This window comes from Schistocerca gregaria, chromosome 5 (assembly GCF_023897955.1).
Source record: "Schistocerca gregaria isolate iqSchGreg1 chromosome 5, iqSchGreg1.2, whole genome shotgun sequence".
Classification (NCBI taxonomy): Eukaryota; Metazoa; Arthropoda; class Insecta; order Orthoptera; family Acrididae; genus Schistocerca; species Schistocerca gregaria.
The window spans coordinates 56873108-56900416 of NC_064924.1; positions in this window are offsets into that span (position 1 = coordinate 56873108).

Genomic DNA, 27309 nt, shown 5'->3' on the forward strand with positions numbered 1-27309 from the left:
ACGTTTACAGACACACATTCACAGCTATACTGCTACAAGAAAGTAACATCGATATCTGAGTGAATAATTCGATAGCTCTATGAATGAAGCTGCATTGTCGCAAAATGCGGCAACAGCGCAGCATGTGGAAGAGAGATTCTCGCAGTCCGGTCTGTAACTCGCGACTAGCACTAGAAAAGAGAATGAATCTTATTGGCTACTAGTAGTTGATGGTGGGGGGATGCGCTGAACGATTGAAAACAGGGCCACCTTCCAACATGAGACAACCTATAATGTAAGCATACAAGCAATTAAATTACAGTTTTCAGAATGTACAGTACATAAAAAAATGGGAGCGAGTAGGATGTGCGCACTGAGGGTTCCGTGCAAACTTAATTTTATATATACACACAGACACACACACACACACACACACACACACACACACACACACACACAAACACACTCTGAAAAGCCAAAGAAACTGGTACACCTGCCTAATATCGTGTAGGGACCTCGCGAGCGCGCAGAAGTGCCGCAACACGACGTGGCATGGACTCGACTAACGTCAGAAGTAGTGCTGGAGGGAACAGACACCATGAATCCTGCAGGGATGTCCATAAATCCGTAAGAGCACGTTCCAAGCCATCCCAGATATGCTCAATAATGTTCACGTCTGGGGTATTTGGTGGACAGCAGAGGTGTTTAACCTCAGTAGACTGTTCCTGCAACCTCTCTGTAGAAATTCTGGACCTGTGGGGTACCGCGTTGTCCTGCTAGAATTGCCCAAGTCCATCGGAATGGACAATGGGCATGAATGGATGCAAGAGATCAGGCAGGAAGCTTACGTACGTGTCACCTGTCAAGAGCTTTATCTACAGGTATCATGGGTCCAATATCACTCCAACTGCACATGCCCCACACCATTACAGGGCCTCCACCACCTTGATCAGTCCCATGTTGACAATCATAAGGTTGTTTCCACACCCGTACATGTACATCCACTCGATGCAATTTGAAATGAGACTCATCCGACATAGCAACATGTTTCCAGTCATCAACAGTCCACTGTCAGTGTTGATGGACTCAGATGAGGCGACAAAGCTTCGTATCATGTAGTCATCAAGGGTACACGAGTGGACCTTCAGCTCCGAAAGCCCATATTGATGTTTCGTTTAATGGTACGCACGCTGACACTTGCTGAAGGCCGAGCACTGAAATCTGCAGCAATTTGCGGAAGGGTTACACTTGTGTGTCGTTGGTCCTGTTCTTGCAGGATCTTTTCCCGGCTGCAGTTACGTCGGAGATTTGATGTTTTACCAGGTTCCTCATATTCATGGTACATTCGTGAAATGGTCTCACGGGAAAATCACCACTTCATCGCTACCTCGGGGATACTGTGTCCCATCGCTCGTGCGCCGACTATAACACCACGTACAAACTCACTTAAGTCTTGATAACATGCTATTGTAGCAGCAGTAACCGAGTAGTTCAAACCTACAATGCATAACCAGGAAAATAGAGCAACACCTTGAGACCATCCAGCAATAGGCAAACCAGTGGAAAATAACCATCAAAGCAGAGAAGACACAGGCCATACTTTTTACATATAAAAGGATACCTCCTAACCTCCACATCCGGTTCTGCGACAAAAATCTCCTCTGGTCAGACACTGTAAAGTATCTTGGCATGAAAGCAGACAAGAGGATGACATTTCGAGAGCATGTTATAGACATCTAACAGCTGCGTCCACTTGTCTTATATAGGCGTTGCCGACTGCAGTGCCGTATTCTGCCTGTTTACATATCTCTGTATTCGAATACACGTGCTTATACCAGTTGCTTTGGCGCTCCAATATATAGTTCACTGAGCTTGGGAACCGAGAATCAACAATTTTTGCGTGTTTCCGATATAGATACTGGCAATAGATCTGTCCCAGTACTTCCAAGACCATACCAAAATCTCCACTGTAGTTCCTCAGACTGCCCCGCAAGTAAGCAGTGGACTTCTGTTCACATACACTGACGCGAAAAAAACCGCAACACCAAAATATAAAGCACAGAAATGAAATTTGGGGACTACATTTGTCTAGGTGACGTATTTAAGTGATTAACATTGCTAAATCACAGGTTAATGTACGTGTGATATAAACCATTGTAAATGTGAAACGCTGCTACATTAATAGCCGGTGTAACCGCTAGAATGTAGAACGTAAGCATTCAAATAGCATGCATTGTGTTGCTGGATGTCAGTTCGTGGGATGGAATTCCATGCCTGTTGCACTTGGTTCATCAATACAGGGACGGTGAATGCTGGTAGTGGATGACGCTGGAGTTGACAAGCCCCATGTGCGCTCTCCTGGACCCAGATATGGTTATCAAGCAGGCCAAGGCAACATGTCGACACTGTGTAGAGCATATTACAATAGCGGTGTGTGGGTGAGTGTTGTCATGTTAGAAAACACCCCCTGCAATGCTGTTCATGAATGGCAGGACAACAGGTCGAATCTTGAGCCTGACGTATAGATTTGCAGTCAGGATGCGTGGGATAAAGACGAGAGTGCTTCTGCTGCCATACGACATCGCACCCCAGACCGTAACTTCAGGTGTAGATCCATTGTGTCTAGCACGCAGACAGGTTGGTTGCAGGCCCTCAGCTGCCCAACTTCTGACCAACACACGGCCATCTCTGGCACCTTGGCAGAACTAGCTTTCATCAGAAAACACAACAGACCTCAGCCCTGCCCTCCCATGAGTCTTCGCTTGACACCACTGAAGTCGAAAATGGCGGTGGTTTGGAGGCTGTGGAATGCAAGCTACAGGGCGTATACCTCGGAGCTGTTCTTGAAGTAATCGATTTGTAACAGTTCGTTGTGTCACTGTGGTGCCAATCGATGTTCAAATTTCGGCTGCAGATGCAGTATGATGGGCAAGAGCCATACGCCGAATCCGTTGTCAGTGCCACATGGCTGTGCGGAGCCCATTCGTCTTGCGACCATACATTCTAGTGATCACCGGTGACAGTAATAGTGTACAATGGCTACATTCCCTCCAAGTCTTTCTGCCGTAGCGCAGCAGGAACTTTCAGCTTCTTGTACCTCTATTACACCACCTCGTTCAAAGTCAGTGAGGTGTTGACAATAGCGTCTTTTTCACCTTAAAGGCATTCTTGACTAACATCAACTCACCACCGCCAGCCTCAAAGGTAACTGACTCTCACGACACTTATAGCGTCTACGTAAAGTGAACCTCATAGTGACCCCACTAGCGCCACGTTTATGCGACTGCCGCGAAATACGTATAGACATCATCTTTCTAATGTAGAAACACGCCTCCCAATTTTCGTTTATGAAGCATAGCTCCTTCTCGGTGCTGCGATTTCTTTTTCCTTCGGTGTATATAGATAGATAAGATTTAATAATATAGTATTGTTTACTTAATAAAACATTACTACAACTTACATTTTATGTTTGTATATTATAATGTTCGTCTACTTGCTTGTTACGCATGATGAATGCAACGTATGTTCTAATGGCAAAGAGATATTTTTTATGTGATACAATTTAAGAATATTCAGATTTTTGTACTTACTTGTACTGTGAAATATTGCTTCTTCGAAATTTCATGATTCTAAGTCAACGGGAAGTACATTACAGTTTTTCATGAGAGAGTTTTCTAGTATTAAAATTTGTGACACAGATGGCCGTATCTTTTGACTGAATTCATTTAGAAGCCTAGAACTGAGTTTGAAGTATAGAATTTTCGCACTCTCAGCGAAATATAGACTTCAATACTGACATAAATGTGAATTTGGTACATGTTGTGGTTTGCAGGAGAGCCAACCGTGTTCCTAAACGACGCCGAAATGCACACGTTTTAGCTCACGCAGGCTGGCGTGAGGTCTGTAACATGACAAGGGAATTAGAATTGATAAAAACGGACGTAGCTGGTGGAATACAACTTCAATCCATTAATGGAGAAGGTCGCTCTTTATGGTACATGATTCACAATATCAATAGTACGGATACTGGCGCCTTGCTAGGTCGTAGCAAATGACGTAGCTGAAGGCTATGCTAACTATCGTCTCGGCAAATGAGAGTCTCTCTAGACCTGCCGTGTGGCGGCGCTCGGTCTGCAATCACTGATAGTGGCGACACGCGGGTCCGACGAATACTACCGGACCGCGACCGATTTAAAGGCTACCACCTAGCAAGTGTAGTGTCTGGCGGTGACACCACAGTACGTTGAACCATTCCTGAGAAAACCGGTTCTTAACAATCGGACAGGCGGACGTCAAAATCGATACTATAAGTGTTCGATTTTTACAGGCTGAGGCACGGAAGCCTAAAAAAAGAACAGTTTAAAGATACAACACTAAAATATACAGATTGTATGGATGTAGTACTAGTGAAGCTTAAACACTGTTATAACAGAGGGAAGAGAACAAGAGACATAGTTTAGGTTAGTAAGAATATGAATAACAAACCAAACATTAATGGTCACAAAAAAGGAAAATCGCACATTTTTCTTTCGGTTGCTGAATTATTCTACGTTTCTTACATCGCAACATAATGTCAAAGTACACGAAGTATCCTTCGCATTCTAAAGAGGAAGCACTCTTCTTGATTAAACCGCGTTTGCATCTGAATATGACGAAACATTTTGTAGGCAAAGCGACTGACAGTGACTGCGGAACTGTGCCAGCACGGCGTAAAAGAGGATATACACGTACGGCAAAAATGTTCGAGTTTTCCTACGACAGCTTTCATATGCGTCAATTTTCGTAGTGGTACATCCAGTGCACGTACACTAAATAACATCAAAGAAATACCGTTAAAAAATAAGTTTGTGAGAGAAACAGTAAGTTACCGAGGGGTATGTACGATGTTTATAATACAGGAATTTGCAGTATGGCGTCACACTGCTTTTTTATGAGAGCAACAGGCTGCAGACCATCAATGTACGCAGGGATGATCAGTAATTCCTTTACAAACTTTGGTCGGTGGGGGGGGGGGGGGGGGGGGTTTCAAATGGCTCTGAGCTCTATGGAACTTAACAGCTGAGGTCATCAGTCTCCTAAAACTTAGAACTACTTGAACCTAACTAACCTAAGGACGTCATACACATCCATTCCCGAGGCAGGATTCGAACCTGCGACCGCAGCAGCAGCGCGGTTCCGGACTGCAGCTCCTAGAACCGCTCGGACACAGAATGAAAGAGGAGGCGGTTCCACCTGGCAAAACTAGAAGTAAACCCATAAAAATATTCGAAAATCAATTTTTTATTTGTTAATATAAGTATAATTTAAAAAGATCACGGATCAGAAGCTCACTACGACGTTCAAAATGTCTACTTTGCTTGTATATAGGAATGAACTCTCACAGCATTCACGAGCGTATGAAAATCCTCATAACAAATCAGTCCGCAACAACAGATATTTACTAATACTGTGTGGGCTGGAGGAATTCTATATGACTGTCTGCTACGTTCTCGTATTCCCATGGTACGTCTTACAACTGCTGTGTACAATGGCTCTGTTCAGTACGTACATTCTTCCAAACGGGCTGTAGAATGTGGCCTTTCAAATTTAAAGTAAGATGTCAGTTTGTGCGTGATGGTACTGGAGCACACTTCAGCCACATTGTTCGAGATACGCTGACCTATATCCAACAGGAGAGCTGGGTAGGCAGGGGAAGATTAGTTGCCAGGTCTGAATGTTCCCTGATCTCGATGATCTGGATTATTATCTACGGGATGACATAAAACAATTGGTTTATGCAGTAGGCTGGGGTAGGCCTTTCGCGGACGATGTTGTTGAACATCTGAATACTGCAACGCCAGAAAACTGTGACGAAATGGTGGAAAGCCTACAGAGGACCGACGATTGGTTCTAGCACTTACAGTTGATCCTGAACGTTAAGAAAAGTAACTTATTGCGCATAAATAAGTGAAAAGAGCCATTACAGTTCGATTACGCTATTGGCGATAAATCGCTGGAAACAGTAGCAACCGTAAAATAAATAGGAGTAACCCTTCGAAGCAGCTAAAATAGGATGACCACGAGTATCTGTTCGAGAACATTTTTCCACATAAGGGACAAATCATTTGGTTTCCCTCAGCCTCTCTCACAGAAATGGCCTTTCCTTGATCTCTTGGTAATACTTTTGCAAAAGTAGTAAATTTAGTAGTTGAAGAAATGGATTGTTTTTTCTTTTAAGCACTGTAGATAATACATAGACATTCATTCACAACAGAAAAATTTCTGAATCTTATTCCAGTGTTAAATATTAATAGAGGAAACAATTTGTTTACATTTAAGATAATTCCTGAGATCTTCGAAAATTTTTAGTGAAAGCACAACAACTGGACCTTTTTACTGTTATACTTTCAGTAAAAAAGCGCCATGTAATTAAACTGAGTGGAATGAATGAAAATACGTTTCTTTTACATTTTAATTTAATAATGAAACTTTTAAAGTCAATTATATAAAATTTTTTTCTATTTATATCTAAAAATGGGACAAAAATGAAAAAAAAATTATCCCGAAATGTTAAACATAAGACGGTGTTTAACTGTGTAAGTTGTATGTTACACATGAAGGAAACGCAACAGTATGTAGTTAAATTATAGAAAATTTGTCATGAAATTAGCTGAAAATTGGTACATATGGTCAAAATTTTCAGTTATGCAGCTGAAAAGGAGATACAAATTTGTATGTGATGTTAAAGAGAAATTTTTTATCGCTAAAATCATGTATGAGTCCTACAGATATTCATTGTGTATACTGATAAGTGTTCCCTTAGATAGAAACATTACAATGAAATTTTTCAAGCTTTCAACTTAGAAAATTTTTTCAAAATATTGGATGAGTCTGTTGACTTCAAGGTTTTCAGTGGCTGAAGATCACAGAACTGTTCTTGACAAGTTACTGAGCTGGCATATGCTTTTATCAAAATGAGTTTCGAAGAAGTTATTTCGCCGCTAGTCAGGTACAGGTGCAGTCTTATACAGTCTTAAGGGTTCAAAAGCTTACATAAGTATTGGTAAAAGTGTGAATAAAACATTTTTCTCAGTATAAGTTAAAGTTCGGCTTGAATGAAATTCTGTAGTTGGTCACTTCTTGCCCCAATTTATCATTAAAAGCACATCATGCTTATATAAAACCACTCAATTTTTTGCCGCTGTCTTCGCAGATTTTCTCGCATGATCGCTTCTTACATACAGCCTATCGTCTACATTAGGAGTGATCAAACTTTTTAGTCTTCAGATCTGATACATGCAATTTATTCCATTTAGAGACCTACAGCCTAAAAAAGCAATGAAACTGTTATGCACAAAAAACCACCTTAGCCAAAATACGATGAAGGTAATTTTCTCTCCAACAAAAGTTGTAGGCCTCCTACTCAATTTCAATTTTCAAGGTATTACAGGTATGAAAAACATGTGCACCATAATAAATGTTGAGAAAATTTATGAGATACTTGGCTTTCCATATAACTGATCAGTTTATTATAATGTGATGAATAATGTGTCAGAGCCAAATTTACACGCACTGAAAGATGAGGATCAATCAATTCACTACGTTCATTGGTGGAAACATTGCCTCACATCGATACGTTGATCCAAAAAATGGCAAAACATACGATTCCACTTTTACAATGTTAGGGTAAGTTTTTACGCACCTTATTTTCCAAAAGTTATGTTTATTGTATTCTAAATTTAAGGAAATGTCATTCTGAAATCGTATTTTTTTTCTCTTCAAGTTCAGTCTCACTAAAAGAGAAGAGAGTACTCATTTTACTTGAAACAGTCCCATCTTCCACATCCACTTTTTGAAACTGTTCAGCTGTATAAGCTAGAACAGGTTTCATTACCTTGAAATATGAATATCGGGTTCGCCGTACACTTCTTTGCAGGTTCTTGATCCAATGATGTTTGTTGATCCGACAGTTCTGACAGTATTTGAGGAAAGTGTTTCACATTTAGTTTCCGTAACTGTGCTATCCCAAAGGAAAGTTTTTGCATGAAATACTTTATGCAAGACGTGAGAGCTTTTCCTTGAAGTTCTTTGTTTATTTCATTTAGTTATCTGTCATATTAGTTACAAAAGGTATCGCCCGCCTACGTGGACGAGGTCGCTAACAAAAGCTTGTACTATGGCGCTAAACCCTGGGGTGAGCCGGTTCGAATCCTAGTCGTCGGAAAAAGTTGTTCAGGCCAGTATTTGGCCGGCAAGGGGAGGAGAGCTGGTGGTGTAAAGTTCCTGACCACCAGACTTCGCGCCAAACTTCTCCTTATGAAGTGGGGGCGTGTGACACCTGTTGATGGAGAGCCACCCGTCAGATGGCGCAATTCCCGAGGCGTAGGGGTTCACCCAGCCCCCTCCATCAACATAACCGTCAAACAACACAAACATTACACTACACACACACAAACACAAACAGAAACAAAATACAGACATGTGGTATTATAAATATTATGTAATGGAGCATGTCGTAAATAAACATACAAACAAACAAAATTCCAGATCCAATAACCAGCTCAAATCATACAGTTTTAAATAATCTTCTTCTCTTTGAGACCCAAAATATTTTATCGTTAATAGAAGTTCCATAAATCTGCTTACAAGGGAATCTCCCCATCGCGCCCCCCTCAGATTTAGTTATAAGTTGGAACAGTCGATAGGCCTTGAAAAACTAAACACAGATCAATCGAGAAAACAGGAAGAAGTTGTGTGGAACTATGAAAAAAAAGCAAAATATACAAACTGAGTAGTCCATGTGCAATATAAGCAACGTCAAGGAGAGTAGGCGGTCAGGAGTGCAGTGGTCCCGAGGTTATCGTGAACAGCTGCGAAACGAGAGGTTCTTGGTTCAAGTCTTCCCTCGAGTGAAAAGTTTATTTTCGCAAAGTTATGATCTGTCCGTTCGTTCATTGACGTCTCTGTTCACTGTATTAAGTTTAGTGTCTGTGTTTTGCAACCGCACCGCAAAACCTTGCGATTAGTAGACGAAAGGACATGTCTCTCCAATGGTAACCGAAAACATTTGATGGCAAGGTCATAGGTCAAACGACGGCATGTGCGTCACAGGACAGGAATATGTCGTCGACCCACCTAAGTTGTACACTTGACGAATGAGTAAAAAGATTCTTCTGCCTTGCCCGATTTAGGTTTTCTTGTGTATGTGATAATCACTCCCAAAAAACTGATGAAAACATAAGAGTTTGTCACATAAACTGCAACAAATGAATGCAACAGTTTCACAGTCGCACAGTTTTCCCTGTGCTCTGTCAAAACATATGTTTTTAACGTTTTCAAATTTTTCCGTGTGTAGACCGTCAAATCCTGCATATGTCCAAGCAAATCTGAACATGTCATAGAATTTTGGAGAGCGAAGTTGATTATGTGTGAGTGCCTGAACTTTGATAATTGTCTGAAAATAAAAAATTGAACTTTTCGGTTAAGGGAAGACTCGAACTACGGACTTCTATTTTCGCAGTTGCTCACGCTAACCACGGGACCACGGCGCTCCTGAGCTCACCCGCTCCTAGTTGTTGCCTATCTTGCACATGGACTACTCAGTTTGTATATTTTAATTATTTTTCCCTCTCGCAGGCATTTGTTCAATCAGGTCCTTGGAGGTTTATTGGGGAATGGCAGCCCATTCTTCACGGAATGTTGCACTGAGGAGAGGTATAGATGTCTGTCGGTGAGGCCTGGCACTAAGTCAGCGTTCCAGAACATCCTAAAGCTGTTCTGTAGGATTCAGGTCAGGACTCTGTGCAGGCCAGTCCATTACAGGGATGTTTTTGTCGTGTAAGCACTCCGGCACAGGCCGTGCATTATGAATAGGTGCCCGATCTTGTTGAAAGATGCAGTCGCCATCCCCGAATAGCTCTTCAACAATGGAAAGCAAGTAGGTGCTCAAAATATTAATGTAGGCCTGTGCTGTGATAGTGCCACGCAAAACAACAAAGGGTGCAAGTCCTCTCCATGAAAAACACGACCACACCATAACACTACCACCTCCGAATTTTACTGCTGGCTCTACACACGCTAGCATATGACGTTAACCGGGCATTCGCCGTACTCACACCCTGCCATCGGACAGCCACATTGTGTACCGTGATTCGTCACTCCACACAACGTTTTTCCACTGTTCAATAGTCCAGTGTTTACGCTTCTTACACCAAGCGAGGCGTCGTTTGGAATACTGCCGTGATGTGTGCCGAATGAGCAGCCGCTCAACGATGAAATCCTAGTTTTCTCACCTCCCACCTGCCATAGTACTTGCAGTGGATCCTGATGCAGTTTGGAATTCCTGTGTGATGGTCTGGATAAATGTCTGCCTATTACACATTGTGAGCCTCTTCAACTGTCAGTGGTCTCTCTCTCAGTCAACAGAGGAAGTTGGCCTGTACACTTTTGTGCTGTATATGTCCCTTAACGTTTCCACTTCACTGTCACATCGGAAATAGTGGACCTATGGATGTTCAGGAGTGTGGAAATCTCGCGTACAGACGTATGACACAAGTGACACCCACTGACCACGTTCGAAGTCCGTGAGTTTCGCGGAGGGCCCCATTCTGCTCTCTCACGATGTCTAATGACTACTGAGGTCGCTGATATGGGGTATCTGGCAGCACAGAGAACCTAATATGAAAACCGTATGTTTTTGGAGGTGTCGGATACTTTTTATGACATAGTGTATACACCTATATTTATGCTTTGTAAGAAAAAACTGTTCTTCACACTTACCACTGAAGTGGTCTGTTTTGCTGTGTTTAGCTGAGTCATTGTTATCAGATTTACCGCCTACAAATACCGTGTGAAACACCCACTGTAAAAAAACTAGTATTTTTAAAAAAACGGCTAATTTAAACAGATTTCGGACAAAGGCTTTGAAAAATCAACTCATACAGTCACGTCGACCCACCTGTCGATCTTAATCATCAGGTTGAGCATCCCTGATCTAGTTTCCTGCAGTTACGCTGACATCCAGAACCAGGATTGTCAAAGATGTGAAGGGCTACATAACTGAAAATGTCGGTGCTATCAATGTCTTGAACGGAAATAATTTAAACTATACGGACCTCCAAAGATTAGTTTTTAGATCGTATTGACCGTCGTCGACATTATGGTCTTTTTCCGACACTGCCGACATATGTGGCCCGTGATGCTGATGATGACGATGATGATGATGATGATCTAAAGGTTTTTGTTAAACAAAAACCACTCCAATCCACCATTTCTAACTTGTTAATAAGGTCGTTACTTTTATGACCTGCTTTCTAGTATTAAAACTGATTACAGGGAAACAAATTTAAGAATTTTAAGGTAAGACTTATAATGTACACCGAAGCGCCAAAGACACTCGTATAACCATACATATTCAAATAGAGGCATATGTAAACTGGTAGAATACGGCGCTGCGATCGGCAACGCCTATATAAGACAACAAGTGTCTGGCGCAGTCGTTAGATCGGTGACTGCTGCTAGAATGGTAGGTTGTCAAGATTTAAATGAGTTCGGAAGTGGGCTTATAGAAATGGGACACAGCATCGCCGAGCTCGCGATTAAGTGGGTATTTTCCCGTACGACCATTTCAAGAATTTACTTTGAATATCAGGAATCCGGTAACTATTGACCCGTCTTGACCTCAGTTGCTAGTTTAATAATACAGTGTTTCAGGATTGTATCACAATTTCAACTACATTAGAGTGTTAGTGGGATGAATATTTGCAAAAGAATCAGATTTTAACATGACACCAAAAGAAGTTACATATTACCTGAAGCTCATCACAGTCCTTCATGAATTCATATCTCCTTAACTACCTTCCTGGTATGACTGACAACTCGAGACTTGTCCTGTGGTGGAACATTTGAAATGGCTTCTTTTGTCAGTATTTGAAGCGCACAGAGCGCAAATTTCTTGCTCGGGCTCCTTGTCACGGTCGATGCAGCTTCCCCCGTCGCAGGTTCGAGTCCTCCCTCGGGCATGGGTGTGTGTGTTGTCCATAGCGTAAGTTAGTTCAAGTTAGATTAAGCAGTGTGTAGGCTTAGGGACCGATGTTCTCGGGAGTTTGGTCCCATAAGACCTTCCCACAAATTTCTAAAATAAACTACGCCATCTAGCGTTACCCAGTTCGTCAACCTGGTAGTGTGGAGTTTTTGCCTTGTACAACACTAAAAGTTCCATAACTCCGTCTTATACATGTTGGACTCATCTTTATCCAACCGAACATTTCTTTGCACCCAGAGCAAGATGTCTGCTTTCATCAAATGCATTGTTGGAGCTTTATTCATCACAACGGAATGGTATAGCGAATTGTCCATGGTCGAATTCGGAGGAATATTTTGCAACAGAACATTAACTCCGGAGCCTGTGAACGTGCTTCTGTACGACCAATTCACGGTGAATCCAGTGTTCCGACGTGCTGTGCTGATATTATTAATGCAATGCCAACACAAAACACTAAGCAGTTTGCAATAGCTGACCAATTCAAAGCCAGAACATACCTCCTAACAAAGAGAGCTAATAAACGTAGATGTATCTAATGCATGACACGACGTCGTAAGGTTTATCCACGGTGTGACAACGACGGCACATTACTAACCGAACCGCTGGCGGCGTGGTAGGGAAAGCCGGCTCGCCATTGGTACTACCTAGACAACGCCGTCATGCCCCCTCAGGTCAGCCGAACGTTAAAAGTAGCAGCTAACTTTAAATATACCACAATAACTGCGAGAAAATCTCTGTTACACCGTGAAAAGTGCGGATTGTCTTCTGTACGCTGTGCATCATTTTAAGTTTCGTGTAGTTGGGATATACACTGAAGAGCCAAAGAAACTGGTACACCTGCTAAATATTGTTTAAGGACCCTGCGAGCACGCACAAGTGCAGCAAAACGACGTGGCATGGACGGGACTAATGTCTGAAGTAGTGCTGGAGGGAACTGACACCATGAATCCTGCAGAGCTGTCCATAAATCCGTTAGAGTACGAGAGGGTGGAGATCTCTTCTGAAGAGCAGGTTGCAAGGTATCTCAGATATGCTCAATAATGTTCACGTCTGGGGAGTTTGGTGGCCAGCGAAAGTGTTTAAACTCAAAAGACTGTTCCTGGAGCCACTCTGTAGCAATTCTCGACGTGTGGAGTGTCGCATTGTGCTGCTGGAATTCCTCAAGTCCATCGGAATGCACAATGGACATGAATGGATGCAGGAGATTAGACAGGATGCTTACGTACGTGTATCCTGCCAGAGTCGTATCAGGCGTCCGGTATCACTCCAGCTGCACACACCCCACACCATTACAGAGCCTCCACCAATTTGGACGGTCGCCTGCTGACATGCAGGGTCCATAGATTCATGAGCTTGCCTCCATATCCGTACACGTCCATCCGCTCGATACGACCAGGCAACATGTTTCCAGTCATCAGCAGTCCAATGTCCGTTTTCACGGGCTCAAAGGAGGCGTAAAGCTTTGTGTCGTGCATTTCATGAGTTGGCCTTCGGCTCCGAAAGCCCACATCGATGTTTCGTTTGATGTTTCTCACGCTGACACTTGTTGATGGCCCAGCACTATACGAGGCTGTCGGGATCCAGCACGGCGTTGCGTATTACCCTCCTGGACCCACCGATTCCATATTCTGCTAACAGTCCCATCTCGACCATCGCGAGAAATTTTAATGTTTTAATGGAAAGTAGTGTAATAAAAAATTCAAGTTTCCAAATAAAACACGGATTATTTTTTAAAAACAAGAAACAGACTGTCGAGTGGATAATACGAGTATAAGCACTGACGTGCACTAGCAATGGTTCATCTCTTGAAGAGACAGTTGTAGCTGTAGGGAGTTCATCACCTAAGCTCACAGTATTTCCTTTTAGAGGAACGACGTCCTTGAAACAATTTTCACTGTTTGCAGAAGGCTATTTAAGAAATAAAACTCATAGCTTTAACTTGTTTATAATTTCTCTTATTTTCTTGTACTTATCTTTCGATAAGGCGCACGAGATAGTTTCTTTCCTTTTGAAGGAAAGTCTGGAACCGCTCGACAGTTACGGTCGCAGGTTCGAATCCAGCCTCGGGCATGGATGTGTGTGATGTCCTTAGGTTTGTTAGGTTTAAGTAGTTCTAAGTGCTAGGGGACTGATGACCTCAGATGTTGAGTCCCGTAGTGCTCAGAGCCATTTGAACCATTTCGACAAGACCAGCATTAGTTGACACGCCTGTCACTTATATGGCTTTAAATAGAAATATTTGTTCCAAACCGTGACCCAGATGAGATCTATAACTAATTTATCTATAAATATTACAACAAAAATTTTGTCATTATTTACATTATCCGGACAACCCGATGTAACGCGGCTGAGCCGTGGTAAAAACTGTTATTTTGAAGAGCGCGCCGCAGTGCGTAGTGTGAAGCAGTCGCCCTCCGTTTCTGGCGGTGACGCTGCTGTGGCAGTCGCAGCTTTTGCGTCTCCCTCTGGCGGGAAATGAGGAAAGGTGCATTTAAGGGGCGCTGTGAACTCGCCAGTCAGTCAGTGGGTCAGTCTGGGTGAGTCTGGAGTCAGTCTGGGGTCAGTCACTTGTCCCCAGCTTGCTAGTCTATCTCTCGTCCGAATTTGTAGCGCAGTGAAAGAACTCAATGAGTGGTCGCCAGGTTGTGGGGCTTAGTCCCTGCATCTGAGTCTGCGCGTTAGGCCGCCAGTCTGCTCGAGTTTGCACAGGCAATGGTCATTGGCGGTTGGATCGATCGGTAGGTGGGTCGCGCACCGAGACACAAGATGACTTGTCCACCTTGAGCGTCGGCGCATGTGAGGTCGCCACGTGAGTCCAGTGGGCCGCGCCGTATAGCGAGGGGTAGCGGCTTGGTAGTCAACACGAGAGCAATGGGAGTCAACCCACATCAGTCTGGCCGGTGCGATCTGCGACGCCGTGAGACGGGAGATCGGCGCGCTTTCCTGTCCGTTTGAAGCGGCTGGCACCGGACGGTTCGGGCGAGCGATTTGGGGGCGCTGTGCCAGGTCTTCTCGAGGAATCGCAATTTATTAGAAATTAGGTGACTGGTAATATGTTGTTTGATTTACTCTTGTTAAATTCTACTTGTTTTATTGGTGAGATCACCAGCCGCTTTGTTTTGGTGTCGTCCCATCACTCTTGCCCGTTTGCTCATCCGCCGGAAGGTGGTTATTTATGAATTGGGTGGTTTGTTTTTCCTTTTTCTAGTAGGGGCTGGTTAGACCAACCTGCGCTTCGGGTTGTTACGTAATCTCCCTATCAATCTGCCGTACGTAATACCTGCCTCTGTCATGTTTGTCGGATTCGGTATGTTAACGAATTTATTGCTTAAAGTGTAACGGCCTAATTCCTGAAATATATTTTTATCTTGCCTATCATCTTGAGAGGCTGTATATGTGTACTGTAGAGCATGTTAACTCGTTTGGTGAACCTTGTATAATTTTATATAAGATTGCATTTCATGGGCTTTTATTTAAATGGTCATTTTACTATGTAAAGTTGCCACCCTTCCACCTTAAGACTTTTCTTAAAGGTTAAAATCAAGTTGCACCTTCGGTGGGAAGTTAATCTTTTAATTTTAGTGTTTTGTACCATTCCCTCCTACGGGGTGCATAGTTTGTGTGCTTGTGTGAATTGTTAAAACTTTTACTTTAAGGTAATCTGGTGTGTTGCAGATTTACACCAGTGTAGTCTTTCAGAGGTCGTTGTGAGCGGTCGTGACTAAGACGGAGTCAAAAAGGAGCGGCGAGGTTCTCAGCCCGAAAGTTCATACTTGTTTCTTTCTGCCTCTGAATAAATTGTAACTTGACATTTAGAGTGTGCTTTCCGCTTATAATTTTAAATCTGTTTCTTAAAAAAAAGCTTTTAGCAATAAAATTCCCATTTGTTAAAAGCAATTTCATTTTGATTTCATTAGTTACACCCTGGCAATTACTTCCACGCTCACATAGTGTGATTAAATGTGTTAATGTTCTTGATGAATCGCTAGTAAATAAAGTAAATTCGTAAGAAATACACTCCTGGAAATGGAAAAAACAACACATTGACACCGGTGTGTCAGAGCCACCATACTTGCTCCGGACACTGCGAGAGGGCTGTACAAGCAATGATCACACGCACGGCACAGCGGACACACCAGGAACCGCGGTGTTGGCCGTCGAATGGCGCTAGCTGCGCAGCATTTGTGCACCGCCGCCGTCAGTGTCAGCCAGTTTGCAGTGGCATATGGAGCTCCATCGCAGTCTTTAACACTGGTAGCATGCCGTGACAGCGTGGACGTGAACCGTATGTGCAGTTGACGGACTTTGAGCGAGGGCGTATAGTGGGCATGCGGGAGGCCGGGTGGACGTACCGCCGAATTGCTCAACACGTGGGGCGTGAGGTCTCCACAGTACATCGACGTTGTCGCCAGTGGTCGGCGGAAGGTGCACCTGCCCGTCGACCTGGGACCGGACCGCAGCGACGCACGGATGCACGCCAAGACCGTAGGATCCTACGCAGTGCCGTAGGGGACCGCACCGCCACTTCCCAGCAAATTAGGGACACTGTTGCTCCTGGGGTATCGGCGAGGACCATTCGCAACCGTCTCCATGAAGCTGGGCTACGGTCCCGCACACCGTTAGGCCGTCTTCCGCTCACGCCCCAACATCGTGCAGCCCGCCTCCAGTGGTGTCGTGACAGGCGTGAATGGAGGGACGAATGGAGACGTGTCGTCTTCAGCGATGAGAGTCGCTTCTGCCTTGGTGCCAATGATGGTCGTATGCGTGTTTGGCGCCGTGCAGGTGAGCGCCACAATCAGGACTGCATACGACCGAGACACACAGGGCCAACACCCGGCATCATGGTGTGGGGAGCGATCTCCTACACTGGCCGTACACCTCTGGTGATCGTCGATGGGACACTGAATAGTGCACGGTACATCCAAACCGTCATCGAACCCATCGTTCTACCATTCCTAGACCGGCAAGGGAACTTGCTGTTCCAACAGGACAATGCACGTCCGCATGTATCCCGTGCCACCGAACGTGATCTAGAAGGTGTAAGTCAACTACCCTGGCCAGCAAGATCTCCGGATCTGTCCCCCATTGAGCATGTTTGGGACTGGATGAAGCGTCGTCTCACGCGGTCTGCACGTCCAGCACGAACGCTGGTCCAACTGAGGCGCCAGGTGGAAATGGCATGGCAAGCCGTTCCATAGGACTACATCCAGCATCTCTACGATCGTCTCCATGGGAGAATAGCAGCCTGCATTGCTGCGAAAGGTGGATATACACTGTACTAGTGCCGACATTGTGCATGCTCTGTTGCCTGTGTCTATGTGCTTGTGGTTCTGTCAGTGTGATCATGTGATGTATCTGACCCCAGGAATGTGTCAATAAAGTTTCCCCTTCCTGGGACAATGAATTCACGGTGTTCTTATTTCAGTTTCCAGGAGTGTAGTTTTGAAAGTAAATTCACGGTTCAGCCGTGTTGACCATAGATGTCGCAAAGGAGGACCCGCCTGCATAAAAGGACGCATGGAGTATCGTGCTGCCAGTAGCGAAGCAGTAACACGAGAATGGATCGTTCAGGAGAGTTCCTTAACTTCGAACGTGGGCTACTCACTGCCTGTCACCTGGGTAACAGATCCGTCAGGGACATTTCAGACCTTCAAAACATGCCAAAGTCCAGTGTTGGTGATGTGATTCTGAGGAGGAAATGCGAAGGCACAACCACAGATAAACCCAGAACAGGTAGACCTCAAGTACCGACGGACATGAGCGTTCTGGAGGATGGTTGTAAAAAATTGCGTGAAATCAGCGCGAGGAATCATGTGAGAGTTGCAAGGAGCTACCAGGGGTCCAACTAACACCATGAATGTGCGCAGGGGGTTACGTAGAATGGGGTCTAGTGGTTGAGTAGCTCCTCTTAAGCCACACATTTCTGCAGTCTTTGCTGAGCAGCGCTTGAGGTGATGTGAAGGGCTGCGCCACTGTACAGAGGACGACTGGTCACGAGTCATTTGGAGTGGTGATGGACGCTATAACCTGTGCCAGTCCGATGGAGCGGTTTGGGTTTGGCCATTGCCTGGAGAATTTTACCTGGCAGCATGTGTACTGCCTACAGTGAGGTACGAAGGAGATGATCTTATAGTATAGAGGGTGTTTCTCGTGTTTAGGGAGTGGCCCTCTTATTGTGCTTGTTGTTGTTGTGGTCTTCAGTCCTGAGGCTGGTTTGATGCAGCTCCCCATGCTACTCTGTCCTGTGCAAGCTTCTTCTCTCCGAACATGTCCTACCAACCGATCCCTTCTTCTTATCAAGTTGCGCCACAAACTCCTCTTCTTCCCAATTCTATTCAGTACCTCCTCATTAGTTATGTGATCTGCCCATCTAATCTTCTACATAAATACAAAAGGATATAACCACATTTTACACCATCGTGCACTGCGTACAGTAGAGGAACAGCTCAGAGACAACGCGGCCTGCCATAAAACAGCAACTGTAAGGCGATGTTTTGTGTACAATAAAATTCCTGCAATGGGCTTGCTTGGCTAGAAGCGAGCGCTGAAGCCAATGGAACATCGCTGGTATCAATAACAACGTCGACTTCCTTCCAGACTCCAACGTACAAAATAACTACCTTCTCTGGTTACGGATTCTGGAGAAGAATGGGCTACCGTTCCTTCACAGGCTTTCACACCCGTCATTGAAAAGTGTACGCAGTGGAGCTCAAGCCGTAATGTTGTGGAAGAGTTGACACTTCCAGTATCAGTGTCCACTAATAGGTGTCCGGATACTGTGATCAGATAGTGCACACAGAGTGGATCACAATTAGTTCTGAAAACTGGCTCGTGTCGAAGAGTACGATAACAGAACCACAAACTTTCCAGTAAACATGTTGATAAATTGTGGTTACGAGCAGCCACTGACTACAGTATGAAATATTGTCGTAGGCAGTACAAATGTATTTGAAAATTAAATTTTTCGATGAAGCCCCATTAAAGTGGGCTCAAATTTCACCTACTGACTACCTTGCTTTGAGCAACGTCGGGAAATGGGGTGCATGTGTGATAGGATACAGGCATACTTCGCTGCTCATAATGATTACATCCGAAGCGGCAATATCGTCCGAGATGGAGAGGTCGCGCATTGGCTGTACCTTGGCCTCCAAGGTCTGACCTCAGTTCCCTGGATTTTTCTGTCTTGGGTCATCTGAGAAGTGTGGTGCACAGTACTCTCGATCATATTTACGAAGAAATGGAACAACAAATTGTATTACCTTTCAAGACAAACGAGTTAACCCATCAGAGTCCGAACAAATTCGTAATTCACTCCAGAAACGAGGGCAGTATTGCCTTCAAACGCGATTACGGCGCATATAACAACTCCTTCAACAGGTACGAGTGTACGGTAAATTAGCCCAGCGCGGTAGCCGCGCAGTCTCAGGGTCGTTGTCACGGGCCGTGCGGCTCGCCCCGTTCGAGTCCTCCCTCGGGCATGTGTGTGTGTGTGTGTGTGTGTGTGTGTGTGGGTGGGTGGGTGTGTGTGTGTTGTCCGTAGCGTAAGCTAGTTTAGGTTAGATTAAGTAGTGTGTAGTCTTAGGGGCCGATGAACTAAGTAGTTTGGTCCCATAAGACCTTACCACAAATTTCCAAAGTTGTACGGTAAATTGTAACACGTAACGTGCTGAAGCAGTATTGTATTTATTGTTAAGATATTCCTTTGGCGAAATTCTAGCCCAAGTAAACGGGGGATTAATTTATACTAACTAGGACAATATTACATAGGGTGGTCCATTGATCGTGACCGAGCCAAATATCTCGCGAAATAAGCGTCAAACGAAAAAACTACGAAGAACGAAACTTGTCTAGCTTGAAGGAGGAAACCAGATGGCGCTATGCTTGTTCCGCTAGGTGGCGCTGCCATAGGTCAAACGGATATCAACAGCGTTTCTTGAAATAGGAACCCCCATTTTTTATTACATATCCGTGTAGTACGGAAAGAAATATCAATATTTTAGTTGGACCACTTTTTTCTCTTTGTGATAGATGGCGCTGTAATAGTCACAAACATATGACTCAGAATTTTAGACGAACAGTTGGTAACAGGTAGGTTTTTAAAATTAAAATACAGAACGTAGGTACGTTTGAAGATTTTATTTCGGTTGTTCCAGTGTCATACATGTACCTTTGTGAACTTATCATTTCTGAGAACGCATGCTGTTACAGCGTGATTACCTGTAAATACCACTTTAATGCAATAAATCCTTCGTTCATAGCACATTCATCATGTTGGAAATACATCGCCATTCTGTCATACAGTGAAACATCTTGTAGTAACATCGGTAGAACACTACGTAGGAAATCAGCACACATTGAACCACTTAGATTGCCATCAGTAAAATGGGGGCCAATTATCCTTCCTCTCACAATGCCGAACCATACATTAACCCGCCAAGGTCGCTGATGTTCCACTTGTCGCAGCCATCGTGGATTTTTCGTTGCCCAATAGCTCATATTATGCCCGTTTACGTTACCGCTGTTGGTGAATGACGCTTCGTCGTTAAAAAGAACGCCTGAAAAATATTTGTCATCGTCCCGTAATTTCTCTGGTGCCCAGTGGCACAACTGTACACGACGTTCAAAGTCGTCGGCATGCAATTCCTGGTGCACAGAAACATGGTACGGGTGCAATAGATGTTGAAGTAGCATTCTCAACAACGACGCTTTTCAGATTTCCGATTGTCGCGCAATTTGTCTGCTACTGATGTGCGGATTAGCCACGACAACAGCTAAACACCTACTTGGGCATCATCATTTGTTGAAGGTCATGGTTGACATTTCACATGTGGCTGAACACTTCCTATTTCCTTAAAGAACGTAACTATCCGGCGAACGGTCCGGACACTTGGATGATGTCGTCCAGGATACCGAGCGGCATACATAGCACACGCTCGTTGGGCATTTTGATCATAATAGCCATACATCAACATGATATCGACCTTTTCCGCAATTGGTTCAAAATGGTTCAAATGGCTCTGAGCACTATGGGGCTTAACACTTATGGTCATCAGTCCCCTACAACTTAGAACTAATTAAACCTAACTAACCTAAGGACATCACACAACACCAAGTCATTACCGCCGGGAATCGAACCCGGGAACCCGGGCGCGGGAAGCGAAACAGCTACCACACGACCACGAGCTTCGGACACGCAATTGGTAAACGGTCCAATTTAACACCGGTAATGTATCACGAAGCATATATCGTCCGCACTGGCGGAATGTTACGTGGTACCACGTACTTATACGTTTGTGACTATTACAGCGTCATCTATCACAAAGCGAAAAAAGTGGTCCAACTTAAACATTCATAATTATTTACGTACTACACAAATATGTAATGAAAATGGGGGTTCCTATTTTAAAAAACGCAGTTGATATCCGTTTGACCTATGGCAGCGCCATCTAACGGGCCAACCATGGCGCCGTCTGGTTTTCCCCTTCAAGCTAGATGTGTTTCGTTCTTTTTAGTTTTTTCGTTTGATGCTAATTTCGTGAGATATCTGGCCCGTTCACTATCAATGGACCACCCTGTATATTGATATCGGTGGCCACTCGCAACCACACATTCGGACCTACAGGGGTTGGACAAAACTTTGGAAATTCCAGGTGACATGGATGCTTGAACATAAATAAATTCAGATGCTGGCCTGTCCTGCAAGTTGTGCTGTTGTGTTTGACCACGAACTGCATCTGCGCAGTGTCCTCAGTACGTTGAAAGTGTCAGGCGTGGTCAGAATACTGTTCTGCGTAATTGTACGTCGGAGCTAACTGAATTCGAGCGTGACAAATTTTTGGTGCTCGTTTGGTCAGTGCTTCGATGACCAAGGCAGTTAAAGATTTATACCGCATATAGGGAAAGGGGTAAACATCATCCGCTAAGTGACAACTGAAATGGCCAAGGAGCTACGTGCTTGGGAAGTGGTAGGGCTAGGTCGTCAAACAGACATCATTCGCAGATTAGATTAGATTAGATTAGTACTTGTTCCATAGATCATGAATATGACACTTCGTAATGATGTAGAACGTGTCAGGTTAAGAAAAGGTGTCTATACAAGATATTACATTACACAAAATATTACATGACACTCGATATTTATTATTTTTTTGTAGGGTTTGGGGAAATTACCCACTTACTATATCAAAAAATTCATCTAGTGAGTAGAAGAAGTTGCCATTAAGAAAATCTTTTAATTTTCTTTTAAATGCTATGTGGCTATCTGTCAGGCTTTTGATGCTATTAGGTAAGTGACCAAAGACTTTTGTGGCAGCATAATTTACCCCCTTCTGAGCCAAAGTTAGATTTAACCTTGAGTAGTGAAGTTCATCCTTTCTCCTAGTGTTGTAGCCATGTACACTGCTATTACTTTTGAATTCGTTTAGATTGTTAATAACAAATTTCATAAGTGAATATATGTATTGTGAGGCTACAGTGAAGATCCCTAGTTCTTTAAATAAGTGTCTACAGGATGATCTTGGATGAGCTCCAGCAATTATTCTGATTGCACGGTTTTGTGCAATGAACACTCTTTTACTCAATGATGAGTTACCCCAGAATATGGTGCCATACGAAAGCAGAGAATGAAAATAGACGTGGTAAGTTAATTTACTCAGATGTATATTTCCAAAATTTGCGATGACCCTAATAGCATAAGTAGCTGAACTCAAACGTTTCAGCAGATCCTCAGTGTGTTTTTTCCAGTTCAACCCCTTATCAATGCATACACTATAAAGGCACATTCGCATGCCTTGCGTGAGTTTCCTCGCAAACGCGAAATCTTAGTTAAATAATTAATCTTTGACAAATAAATAAAGCCTATGACACATAACTGCAGCGCTATGCCGCTGATAAAACAAAATACAATTACGACCCTCTTATGTTTCAAGAAGAAGGTGGTCGAGCAGAAGATCTGGTGTGGGAAGCACGTATATTTTATTAACTGGCACACCGCCATATTTGATGCTGTATAAGAACACTGCGAGTTGCAATCTTACTAGGCACTCGATTCTGTAAAGAATTTATATTTATGAAGGTAACTTGAATTATGTAACTGTAGGCTTACTCGCTGAATATATCTGATTTAACTAACTGTGTAAACTTTTTTATGTTTAGTAGACAGTCACCTCTGTACGACGTATTGACATGGCTGACAAATTATTCTAATATTGAGATTTAGATTTTGAGTCCGCACCTACCGCAGCAGTCTTTGGAAACGATTTAAATACGAAGTCCGATTATTTGAGTCTTATTTCACGGTCAACTACGAATAACATTGCATTTACGAAAAAGACATTGTCAAGCGTCTGATGCCAAATAATTAAACGTCCACGTTCCAGATAAGCAAATATTAGTTACAACCAATCACTATAATACATTAGTAATAATTAATATTTTATTTATTTTATTTATTTATTTTATATTGGCGACCATGACAGGACTTGTTAGTTTGTCATTTGCTACATTGTTCTCTTTGTTTCATGTGAAAAATCAACTTTCTGGACCTGGACTTGAATATATGAGAAATAACAAAAATCTGAAGATATTTTCCAATTCTAAAATTTTGCGGGAAGACGCAACGAAGCTTCCAGCAAAATAAGGTAAGACGCAGCATCTTTGCATTGGCAGGCTTGACCAGACGCATAATTCAGTGCATTAGCTTTTCAGTAGATTCTGTAGTATTTCTTTGGCGCGTAGCAGTTTTCAGTGATAAATTTCATTCTCAGTGCTTTTCCTTAAACAATAACTTCTGCAATAATACCATTACACGAGTGTACAATATGGCCGACTTCTGTACTATACGTTGTAACATGGCCAGCAGCCATTAAGAATTATCCGTTATTCAGTTTTCATTTTTAAATTAACAAACAGCCATTGTTGCTACGAGCGATTCATGTTCAACTGCATTTTATTTTAAATCCAGTGTCAAACTTTATTTTCTTGAAGCATGGTCATAACTAGAAAACAATACGCAAAGATGGAACAGCAAAGACATACTATTCAGACACAATCCGACTCGGACGAGAGACTAATGTTAGAAAATGACTTTACGACAGCAACCGGTAGTGACGATATCTCAAATATTGACGCAAGTGTTAACGGAAATTTTGACAATAGACCGTCCACCACAAAAATTTCAAAGTCTCAGTCAGAGCACATGTTAATACATGACGTCACGTCTAATGACGCGGCGGGGGCAGAGACCTTGCAAACAGTAAACATTGCCAACATGTTACAAATGCTAATGAACCAAAACGCAGAAAATATGGCAACCTTAAAGACACAAAATGACGAAATTAAATCTGATCTCATAGCAATCAAGACATGTAATGACACTTTATGTAAACGTGTGGAAATTGTAGGCGCCACACTGAGCAAACAGATGACTGAACTCAGTGCGAAAATCCCAAGCTTAATACGATACAAGAAAAGACTACAAATGACGTAGCACTTTTACAGACACAAGAAAAAAATCTTAATGTCACGTGTGAAGCTCTTACTGGACATTTCAAACATATCCTACAGTACATGACTACCTTGGAAAACGAATTACTGACGTGCAGAATAAATTTGACGATGTTGAACAACACCTGACTGACAGATTACAATCTGATGCCACAGCTCATTTTCAAAATATTAATAAAGAATTTCATGATTGGGTAGAGAACAAAGACAAACATTTTGATAGATGCATACGTGAAAATTTACCAACAATTGTGCACGACTCCGTAGCGGAATACATCACTAATAACAAACAGCTGATTAGTGACGCAGTACAGTCTGTCACTGCACCAATGACACAATTCACCGATCAACCACAGTCTGAATGTAACGAAGATATCAGTCAAAATGTACAGTTCAGAAACCAATATACATACGAGCATGACGCACACATACCGCACACTACAAACACACAAGAACAAAACACGCCACGACAACAACACATACCACGTCGTTCAAACACAAACACAAGCTATTATCATGGTAAACCACAGCAACATTATCGTAATTACTCGCCATCTGAACATTACAGTAATTACAGTGGAACAAATCCATATCATAATGCAAAGGAAGAAGAAAGCTTAATAAAACACAGGCAATTTCTGACTTTTATCCCAGAAAAACGAACCATTCATCCGGCGATTTTTCTTAAATCTTTTAGTAATGCATTTCCACGCACTTGGAGTGACCGGAAAAAGATTTCATATATTGTCGGTTACATCCAAGGCGATGCAGCTGTCTGGGCATACAGTCAAGCTGACGTATGTACCACGTACAGTGAGTTTGAGCGTGCCTTTCTGAACAAATTCTGGTCGCAATCCGTCCAGGAGCGACTCAGAAGACAAATTTTAGAACCTGAAACTTTTAACAGTAAAAATGGTAACTTACGCAGATATTTTGAAAAATACTTGAACATGGGACATTTTTGGACGAACCAGTCGCAACACGTGATATACTCCGTGCGTTGAAGACCAAATTGCCTTTCAACATTAAAGAAAAACTCTTACATATTCCGGATGACGATCCAGATTATTTTGTAACAGCTTCAGATTCGGTTGACATGTTACTAGAAGATCAGCGCTTCGCGCGGCAAAACAGCAGCCACAATGTTTACACTAGTGGTATGCAAAACATGCAGGCTTGCCAACTCAATTCTGGCGCGCCGACAGTTGGATACGCTGTACAGCAAAAACAGCAAACTCACATGCCGTCTCAATACGGAAATCAAAATCAACACGCATATTTCAATACAAACAACAATTACAACAGTAATAACACTTCATGCGGCAATCCATATAAAAGGCACCGCGGTAATAACAACAACAACGGTAACAACGGATATAAATATAACAACAAAAACACAAACAGAAACAATAACTACGAGCCAAGACAGCATCAGGGCTGGACTCGTAGCGATCACTACTTTCATTCAAACACTGCTATACGACAGCAGCCACCAGGACAAAATTGGAGCATACCTTACGACCGACAGGTGAGTCATAATGCGCAACTACAACAACAACCGCAAAAGTTTGGAGATCACAACAGGCAATATCCGAATGTGAATATAATAGAAGTGACACCGGATACACAACCTAATCTGTGTCAATACCTGATACAAATGCTAATCCATCAAACTAGATACAGTCATTTCTATGCCCCGGGTTGTGGCTGAAGAATTCTTGGGGGGCGACTTCATTGTTAATCAGTTATTTGACACCGCCATTAAACAACAAAATATTAATATGCCTAATAATTGTAAACAAAAACTACCTGTTTTATTTATAAGATAGAACCACAATGAGAATATATCAGATGAACTTTTGCAAGACAGTACACAATGTCGTTCAACCACAAATGAAATTGTTTTAGCGTCTACTACTGGTGTAGTAGGTGGGATTCCAACTACTATTATCTTAGATACAGGTGCAGCTGTGAACGTTTTGTCTTTTAATTTCTATAAAAAGATGTGTGAATTGGAGCCTGTTCCTGAGTTTCCTGCCCAAAACTGTAAAATAACTACTGCTCTAGGTAATAAGTCATGTAGGGTTAAGAAGCAAGTTTTTGTAAACATTAAAATAGGTAATGGAACCGTACAATGGCCATTCCTGGTTGTAAAAAACCTTGTGATAAATTGCATATTAGGATTAGATATTATGAGCGAGAAGGACTGCATTATAGACTTCTCCAAAGGTAAATGTATTTTAAATGATAAAGGCAGTGTAATTATTATTGATTTGGACAGGAGAACTCTAAAGCATGACAAACACTGTACGGGGTACAAGGTTCAGTTAGTACTGGACAAAGACATTCAAGACACGCACACACACTCATCTGAGACAGAGATAATGGACTTGAAAACATTGCTTGATCATAAGATAAATGAAGCTACAGCTCTCAGTGTACATGAACGTATGAAACTACAGGAAGTGTTCTCCAAATATTTACAAGTTTTTACCAAACGATTAGGTGTTATCAACATATATGTGTACAAGACTGAAGTTAAGCCTCACAAGATCATCTACCACAAGACAAATAATGTACCGTTATTTCAACGACCTGCTGTGTGGCAAGAACTAAAACAAATGTTAGACTGGAAAATCATTGAACCATTACCGAGGTTGTCAGACAAGGAAATCACACATGAACAGAAAATAAAAGAAGGATTGACTACACTGACACATCACACACAGATACGAAATAAACATCACACAAACATAATAAAAAGAAAACAAAAATTCAAGGCAGGAATGCTTTTACTACTTCGT